Genomic DNA, 10,162 nt, shown 5'->3' on the forward strand with positions numbered 1-10,162 from the left:
TAGCTAAAACTTGTAAAATTTAAAGGTAGGAGACTAGGATTTCAGAGGATCCACTTGTAGAGATCAGGGAGATCTATGCTTTGTTCAAGAACACAACTGGACTCAGAATCCTATCTTCATCCAGATGGAAGGTATAACATTAACAATCAACTATGAACTTCCTTTTATCCAGTTTTCAAGAGATGAGAGGTATGAGAATTAGACTTGATTCCATCACAAGACCATGCCCAAGAGACAAAGTAAACAACAAAATTTAATCAATACACATCCAATCTGAGAGAGTTATGAACATAGGGAAGGATTCCATCATCCATCCATGCCCAATTGACGATGGTGAACAACAGGGTCCCTACGATCATAACCTCCATACATGCATAGAAAATACCAGAAGGTATCGCAGATCCATTGTAATTTAAGTCACAACAAACCATTAAAAACTAAAGGCATTCCATATAAATAAACTAGAATCAAATAGAGTTCATGAATCAAAGGCATAAAGAAAAATCTCCCATTACACTACAAGCTTCATCTCTTAGCCCTAGTTAAGAGGCTTAGCCGAGCATAGGCATGATCAACTAAAATCTCTTAGAAAAATAAACAAACCGAAAGAAGGAAGACTCCTCCACAACTAGTCGTTACTCCACCTCTCTCTCTCTCTCTCTCTCTCTCTCTCTCTCTCTCTCTCATTCTCTCCCTTTCTTCACGTACACAAGATCTGATTGGAAGAGAGGTCAGCACTGTGCATGCGTAAGAAGACAGCTTCTGTAGCAACTTCCATATGAAATGTGGAAGAGTCTCATTTGAAAATGATTTGGGACGTTAGATTGTCCCAAGATTGGAATTTGACTCCATGGTGAGGGTTGTGGGTCCCTAGGGAAGAGATTGAATGGTCTGGATCACTCATCCGACCTTGATCAAGATTACACAATGGCCCATGGAGGACCAAACGTGCGGGCGCTGTTTCTTGGGTTTTCTTGCACTGCGAAGGTCGGTGAGCCCCACAGTGGTGTTTTGGGGGAAATCCGACCTGTTCATTGGATTCCTGGCGAAAAGCCAATCAGGAAGGAGTGGTTTTTATCAGATTTTGGTGCGGTGCACTGTATCAAACCAACTCACCATCCATCCTACGTTTTTCAACGATCCACGTGTGTACACGTGAATGGGCCAAACGACCACTAAGCGAGGGTCATGCTCCCCTTTGGACACATTGAATGGTCCAGATTATGAATAGGGATGATGGGTGGGACCCACAACCACGAACTGGCGAATGGACGTTAAGATGTTATTGTGTCTTTGATTTTTCTGGAATTTGTTGGTTAGCGCAATGCTAACCGACTGGAATTTTTTAGTGTGCTGCTAGATCTCTTGTACATGGTGCACACGCACCACGGTATGGGGTCCACTGTGATGTATTCGAGAAATCTGCTCCGTCTAACCTGTTTGCCATATACTTTAAAGGTTTTGAACAAAATTGAAGCATATCCATATATCAGGCAGCCCCAACTTAGGATTTAAGGGACTGATCTGTCCGTTGGACCACTTTCACAATGATCCAATGGCTGAAATTTGATGTGCATGGTTAATTTATGGTCCTCGGGCCATATATCAAGTTTCGAGCTGAACGAATGATGAAAACCCTGTGACCTTGCATTCAGGACACTTTTCAGGCCTCTTTAATATGAATGGCTTAATTTTCTTGGATCTCTGGCGTGTAAATTCCTCGATCTTAGTCTCCTGGGGTCCGTCCCTTTCCTTGGTGACTTCGGAGTATTAAATCCATGCTTTTAGTACTCTTTTTAGTCCAGACTCCTAAATTCACCTTGCAGCACAAGCACGATTAAAATAGAGCGTTAAACATTATCATGTACATAAAATTAGGTAATAATTGGGGTCTAATATGCAATATTTGACCCTTAACAGTACCTTTGCTAGAGAAGACGATTGGATGTGTGGCTTCATCGATGGTTGATGTCTCACCATATTTGGGTTGCAGTGGGCAGTAATGGTGCCCCAGAGTGCTTCCCATGAGAGAGAGCGGGGGGGGGGGGGATTGCCAGAGGAGACGAATATAGTGTTTAATTGAGAGCGAGGGAGATCGAGAGAGGGAGAGGGGGATCGAGAGGGGAGAAGTAGAGGGAGAGAGGTAAAGGAAAATTGAAATTAGGACTCCATTGGGGGGAAATAAGTGAATGTAGTACAAACGATGTCTAACCATCTGTAAGAATCATATATAAGACCACCACCGACCATCTGTTATCCGAGACGGTCTCTAACCATCTGTAATGACTGTATATAAGACGGCCACCAACCATCTATTATCTGAGATGGTCTGAACCCGTCTTTTATTTACAATTAATGATAGATTATGACCGTTGGAAATGGTCAGAACATTTTCGACAGTTGTAAGACGAATTTTCTTCGTATAAAAGACAGTTAAGATTCATTGGAAATTTTATAATTGTTTATAACTGTCTCAAAATGTGTCTTGTTTTCATTTTCAAGTAGTTGGATCAAATGGGAAAGGAGTTGACGTGCTCATACTTGACTTTTTATAAATGTGTCCCACACTTGTGAAAAAGATGTTAGGTTTCACTTGTGAGGAATAATTGAGATCTATGTAAGGAAATGATAGACTTTTCAAAGATGTGTTGCATAAAGGATGGTAAAGTTAGCATTTAAACCCTGCATCTATTCATACCTTATTCACTCAAGTTGGTAAATGTGCAAATAGACTATCATGTGCTTATTTGTAGTGACTAAGGGCCTGTTTGGGAGCGTGGATTTGGAACCCCCTAGATTCGAAACCCCCAGGATTGGAAACCCCCTGGATTTGAAATCCTCCCAGTGTGTTTGCTATCCTAGAGTATGAATAAACTTTAATCCAAAAGTACATATGCATGGTATATTTACAGGTATTTGAATTTAATTACTAAATCAACTTTCATATCTCTAATTAATGAGATATGTAATTTTTGACACAATGGTTGTGATAAGCCTGCTGAAATATATGTTTTGCCCGCACAAGATCATGTCTGAGTGACTAACCAACGATTTTTTATCAGTGATTTACATGGACAATGTTTGGACGGTGCTGATCATCATTAGTGAGCCATGTGCCCAATAGAATGATAGTGTATAGTGACACACTTGTTACACCTGCAACTATTAAAATGATTTTACTTGTAATCCAAGCTCTCACCGTGTTTTGCAAACCCCCTCAAAGAGGGGATTTGAAATCCCCAGTTACTTTATGCTACCAAACAACAGGGGATTTGAAACCCCCTCAAATCCCCTCCAATCCATGGTGCTAAATGACCCCTAAGATTTTCATTAGACATGGAACTAACCTAAGATTAGGAGTTTACCACTATGAAACTTGCTATCCAAATCAAGTATGGGACTGGCTTGGATAGAAGTTCTTTATGTTATACCTCACAACCTGCCAAACCGCGTGCACTATTATCCCAACCACACCATGTGTTGGGTATATTCTCTACTTATTATAGCAAGTTTAGTTATTTACTTGTTTTATTTTCCTGCTCATTTCCTATATGGTATAACCACTAGGCTTGTAAAGCTTATGCTATATCTTTTCTCACTTTTCAGAAATGTATTATTAAGCCCGTTAAGAGCGCCTAATGCTTATCCCACTTTCTATTTTGTGCATTTCTTTTAGAAATTTTGGATTGTAATATTTGGATGGATGATTGTATCTTTTGGATTTGAATGTGTTTTAGAATTACGTGGGTTGTTAGGATTTATTCATGTTAAAGCACATTAATATCTAAAGTTAAAATATCCTAGAAGAACTAAAAAAGAATAGAAAGATAAATTTCTCTTGTTACAAACTAGACTTGGAGTTTGAAATTTTGGTAAACCTATTCACCAAGTTTGGGGCATGATAATGAGAAATTGAAAACACTTTATTATAGCAAACTAGATTCAAAGTATGGAATTTTTGTGAGCCCGCTCAATGAACTCAAGGCATGATAGCATTGCACAAAAAAATTCAATGTCGGCGCTGGATTCGGGAGTTAGAAAGTAACATTTCCAATTTCCAGATTCGGGGTGCGTCAAGAGTTATGTTTGTGTAGGCAAGGAGCTTGTAGCAATGTCTATATTGGCAGCATATAATTGCACTTATAGAGTATGGTGATAAAGTCAGCATGTGGCACTGCCAATGCGTGTAGTTCAACAAACATTTAACCATGAACGGGACAACATGAGATTTAGAGTGGGCGCGCGTGAGCGGCATTAATAGTGCTTTCTCGAATAGGCAAGCCTAGATATATTCTCCGCTAAAAGACCAATAGCGGGTGCTGCTCTTACAGCCTTGTTTTGGTCATCACCCCAACCCATTAGCCTATATGTGTGAGCAGGAATCTCTCCTCACCTGTTTATGGGTGGGCATGAAGAGAATGAGTGTAATAGTTGAAGGTCCTTAAAAAAGTTTTTCTCCTCGTTATATCAAATGAAGACCCTAACGGGCATTTATAGAAGTAGAAGTTGATGACTTCACGTAGAGCTGTGATGACGTCACGCTACCATGAGGTTGGGCTACCACTACATTGGCGTTGCACCATCGGGCCATGACTAAGTTGTGATCAGGCAACCGCTAAGCCATCATTGGGCCATGGTTAAGTAGTCGTCAAGTGACGTTGGCATCAAGGAACCGTAGCACCCCTATTGGGGCGTAGCTAAGCCGCCATTGGGTTAGCGCTATGCTACCGCGGGGCCTTGGTGATACCAATGTTGGGGTGTTGCCGTTGGGCTACCATGGTTGTTGAAATTTGTGGTTTTTTTAAAAAAATCAAATATTCAAAAATTTTGGGATTTTGGTTTGCTGCCAAAACAGTTTGGAAATTTCAAAAGAAAAAGTGCGGTGTGTGTTTTGTCCCACATAAAAAATGATAGGAGAAGATTCGGGGTTTATATGTGGAGGTGTGTATAGTATTCTTACTTGGAGCTTTGGAGATTGAGATGTTCGGGTTGCGTGTTCCAGTTCTATGCACGCACGCACGCGCAGGCTCTGGCATGGGCAGTGTGGTTGTCGTGGCGCTACTTAGCGCACTTTGCATTTCGCACATGCGCATCGTGTCGGAAAGTGGTCGCTCCCTCGTGACCTTACGAGACGATCGTGAAACAGTGCCATCGCGATGCGAGTGGTCTAGTATGAGCCTAAGTGCGATGGGTTTGAAATGAGCCAGGACTTTATAGATGACTGAGAACAGTTGAATTATTAATCTAAAATGGCCAGCTGTATTTGAAAATGGCTAGCTACCTTGAAAGACACAATGGTCCGAAAATGGATGGGCCATAATGATCCAACGGTCTGATCTTCTGATCCAACGACCAGAAATAGCTGAAATTAATTATCAAAAGTTAGAAACATTTTTCAAATGTTCTGATCCATTAATGGCCACCTAGCAATGGTCCACTCCCTGGTGCCTATATAAACTGGACCATTCCGGTTCAAATTCCATCATCTCAAACTCACATCTCTCCTCATCCATTGGATCCTCCAGATTGCATCTCCATTTTAGAATATTGTTAACACATCCTCTATTTGATTATACCCAAAGATCTGCTACGTTGAATTTTTCCTAGGTGGACACTTCGTGATTGCTGAATGTAGGAGGATCCAAACATGTTTGTCTTATCCTGGAAGCAATTCACCTATAACCCATCGGCAATTTGATAAGGGGGTGAATCACGCTTTAATGACAGCGTATATTTTACGTGATTCAGTTTGGTGAAACGAAAATAATTTATTTTATTTTATTTTATTTTTTGGTAATTCCAACATATTTTTCCAACAATGGTGATGCAGACCCACAACACCATGACACCAACGCCAGGCAGCAGCTAGCTAAGTTGTCATTGGACACAAAAAACAATACAAATCCCTACGGCTGAGTGGGCATTTCCCTTGCCTACCTTACGGGTAGTTGGTCAGTGTTGGGCCGCCATACCACCATGGTATTAGGCCATTGTCGTATCACAGGCTGAGGTGGAGATGACATTAGGCGTGCGAAGTGAGAAGAGATTTTTAAAATATCAGTATAGAGAGCTCAATTTTCTTTCATTGATAAAGAAACATGGATGTACAGAGGTGGAAAGAGAGAAATAAAATATCTAAGGAGATCTTTATTTATATCTAACGTAATAAGAATATAATCTAACTAAATTAGAAAATTCCCTAATATACTTTAACATCTATACTGAAATACATTTCTTGTTAATCATGCATTGACATGCCAACAATGAAAACGTAAAAGTTGACAAAATAAATTAAAGATATTTGTTGGACATGATTCATGCATAGTGTAGGCCATCAGATCAATGAATTGGATCAACCAAATATGGCCCACGTGTACAAACTAGTGCCAAATAAGAAAGTTAACTAATTATAATGAGTAGGAAACCGACCTCCATAATAAGAATAATATGCTTGGTTACTCTACGGGCATGTGGGCCTTGGATATTGCATGCACATGAAACACGTAGCCCATTTGGGCTTTATATCAAGTTGGCTACACTACATCTTCTGGCAACAAAATCATGGACACGAATTCCACGACTTCCGCTCTTGGGAGGCCCTCCCACCCACGGTCCGGGGCCTCCTCTTTCTCAACAAAACGGGCTTAGGAAATTTTCAAATGTCTTAGTCTCTATTTTTCCGTGGTTTTCGAGATGTATAGTCATACGATAAGGGGCCCTCTTCTTTTTGCTATCGGTCCACCTTGAATCATGAACTGGAAGCCGCTCGTGGCTTCAATTTCCGTTGAATATATTCCACATTAATTATATATGTATGATCCATACTGTCTATTGTTTGTGCCAGCTCATGTTAGAATGTCAACTAGAAAATAAGCTCGAATTGAATATCAAGCAGGTCATGCAACAAGGAAAGGTGCATATGGAGATGCCTACCAATGGAACCTTTTGAAGGCCTACTTAAGTTTCGGATTAGGCTACATCCTGGTTGGACTCACTTGTGAGTTGGTTGGATGGCATATGAAAATCACAGTGCATACCATAGGTGTATTAAGATATGTGGAGCCTTATCATCACAAATGTATTGTTCCTCAAGCTAGAACTGTTGTGGGTCAACTTCACACGGAGCTTGTTGGGGAAACGGATTGACTAATTTACCACACACCACCGACTTTGCTGATGTGTTGACATCACCAAGTTTTGTGGGTCCCATCATGAGGCATGTGTTATATCCAAACCGTCCATCCATTTGGCAAGCTCGTATTAAGGCTTGAGCCGAAAAATAATATAGATCCAAAGATCTAGAGGACCAAACTGCAAAAAGCTGTGGGGGATTGAATGTCTACCGTGGTCACAGATGTTTGGACCAATATGATATTTGTTTTTCCTCTTCATCCCGATCTTTGTGACCTTATGAACGGATTGAATAGAAAATAAATGTTATGGTAGGGCCTATGAATGTTTTAATGGTGTGAATTATTGTCCCCACTATTACTTGTAGTGTGGTCCAATCGAGCTTTAGATATGATTCATTTTTGGGGTCATGGTCTAAAATGATCTCACCAAACAAATGAATGAACGTTGTGGATATAATGAATACATCATTGTAGGCCCCATGTAACTTTGATCTCCTTTGAATCGTTCGTACAACTTGGAGCTCGAGGAGCATCATCACGTCTTCACACGACACGTACCTACACCAACCAGGTCGGTAGAGTGTGGTACACCAGCCAATCAGCTTCCACTTGCAGGGAGCATCCTCTTGCTTGAGGGTAGGGTATTTTATATAAACCCTAGCTCATATGAGTTCATGTATAATCTTTCGTGAGAGAGAGTCATCATTGTATATATTAAGGTTGCTTCATTGTTTTTGGCCTTTAAACATGATAGAACAATGTGAATTCATAGAGTACCGAAAGGGAATTACTTAAATGTCTACGTTGTGATTTTTTATTTTTTTATTTCATTTTGATCCATATTGTTGTGTGCATGCGATTCCTTCTCCCAAGGTTAGGTACATTTCAGTGGGTGTGGCCTCCATCTCCATTGTTCCCGTGGTGTGCTAACTTTATTTTCGGGCTAGCTTAATTGACCTTTTGGTTCTCATCCTAACATGACCCAGTACTAGAGCTGCTAAAGGGTCACAAACTCTTTTACCAGCGGTCGCACCTCTTTACCGACATTTTTGATGACCGCCGCTAAAATAATGTCTTTTAGCGGCACTTATTATTCTTTACCAGCGCTTCTGATAACTATCAGTAAAATTATAAAAGCGCCGCTAAAACTGTACGAAGCGCTCGAAAAGCTATCAGAAACGCCGAAAGTCTGTAACAAGCGCCGGTAAAAGTAATAAGGAACGCCAATAAACACAGAAGTTGGTATCAAAGATTGCAGACCAAACTCAAAGTCTAATGATTTTGACTAATCCTTTCCTATTACGGCTGTCCTACAATCAAATCTCCATCGGTCTAACTATCAAATATCTATCTGCATAATTATCAAAACCGCATGACTAAATAACAAGAATTTGGATTACCTAATAATCTGATTTCATAAAAACTAAGATGAAAATAGAGATGAAAAGACTGTGAACCAGACGAGTAACCCGGTCCAAAATTCAACACTCATATTTGGATCATTAAAGCAAGTCTTTAAACTACAAGGTAGATAGCATCAAATGTGCCTATATTTATCGATATACAAAACTTGTGTGACAAGCCCCTGTTTGGTAACAAGACTAATAGATATCAAGTAATGCAGATATGGAACACCTATTACTCAGGGCAAAGAAATACTATTGGTAGATACAAAAAAAATTCTACCATACATGTGTGGCCCACCTAATGATTTGATGCACATGTAATTTTTAAATATGGAGAGAAACCATCAAACATGGGAGTATTGCATGCAAATTGATAGTATCACATGTTGGTTACTTGAAAATATAGGCACATTTGAAGCACTTGAAGATGCATGGTGAAATATGCGATGTATGTACACACAGGCACATTGGCATATATAATAAATGTTGGGCTTTCTAATGTTGAGTGCAGTGCATGTGAGGTTCTTAATGATGGACAGCCTTAGTCGTGGCGCATGTGCTATGCATGCTTAAAAAATAAGTACTCTATGCACTTAATTGGATGATTGACTTAAAACAACTTGTCCATGTAGCTTATGCAAGTTAAAAACCTTACTGTCCATGTAGTTCTATCATCAATTTTGTTCAAAATAGTCCTCCAATCCCAATATGTATATTCACATCAAACATTGATCAAAACCTAATGGTCCCTTAGAGAAAGGCCAAGGTGATCCAAGCAATGATACTCAGATGTATGCACATGTACCAATTATAGACTTGTGCAAGAACATGCCCAGTCATCAACTGGGGTCTGTCATAATCATACCTTTATCTAAATGAGGTTGTGATTACCAAGTGGCATGTACTTATGTGAGAAATTAAAACAGTTAGAATGAAAGTTAATGTAGATATTCAATATACGCATGTTGCCAAAGTTTTTTGTGGATAATCCTAATTTCTAGACTAAAGAAGGTTCACAACAAGCCCTACCTAATGTTTGGAAGGTCCCCTTCAAACTCTAATTTCATATTGAAACTTAGAAAGGGTAACATGAGAATCATGTAGCTGACCTGTATGCAGTCACAAAGTAATGAAGGAATGTACAAATCTCTACTATAGCTAATTCCTTGCCAAGGCATAGCCTGCAACCTCCTCCAAATATCAGGATATGCTAATGAGACTCCAAGCTATTGTCCTGCATTTAATGATCATTTGTATCTCATCCACCAAAAAAAGAAAACATAAATAAATAAATAAATAAAATAAAGAAAGAAAGAAAGGGCATATAATAATGTTAGCCTCTGTCGTGGCAAGTTGGGTTTTTGGGCAAAAGGAAATGGCATATCATTCTTCTTGCTGTCTTTTGGGCTATATGGGCGGAGCATAATAATCGCTGCTTTAGGAATTCCTCAATCTCAGCTACAGGAGTGTTCTCTAGGGTGCTAGTTCTATTTCAGGATTGGGCTCCGTAATGTTGTTTTTGTCGGGTTTAGCTACCGTGGGGTAGTTTTTTGTAGTTTTTGTTTTTCCTTGTTTCCTATAGCTTGCTGTTTTTTCTCTCTTGCTCTGTAGGTTTTGTTTCTG

This window comes from Magnolia sinica, chromosome 11 (assembly GCF_029962835.1).
Source record: "Magnolia sinica isolate HGM2019 chromosome 11, MsV1, whole genome shotgun sequence".
Taxonomy (NCBI): domain Eukaryota; kingdom Viridiplantae; phylum Streptophyta; class Magnoliopsida; order Magnoliales; family Magnoliaceae; genus Magnolia; species Magnolia sinica.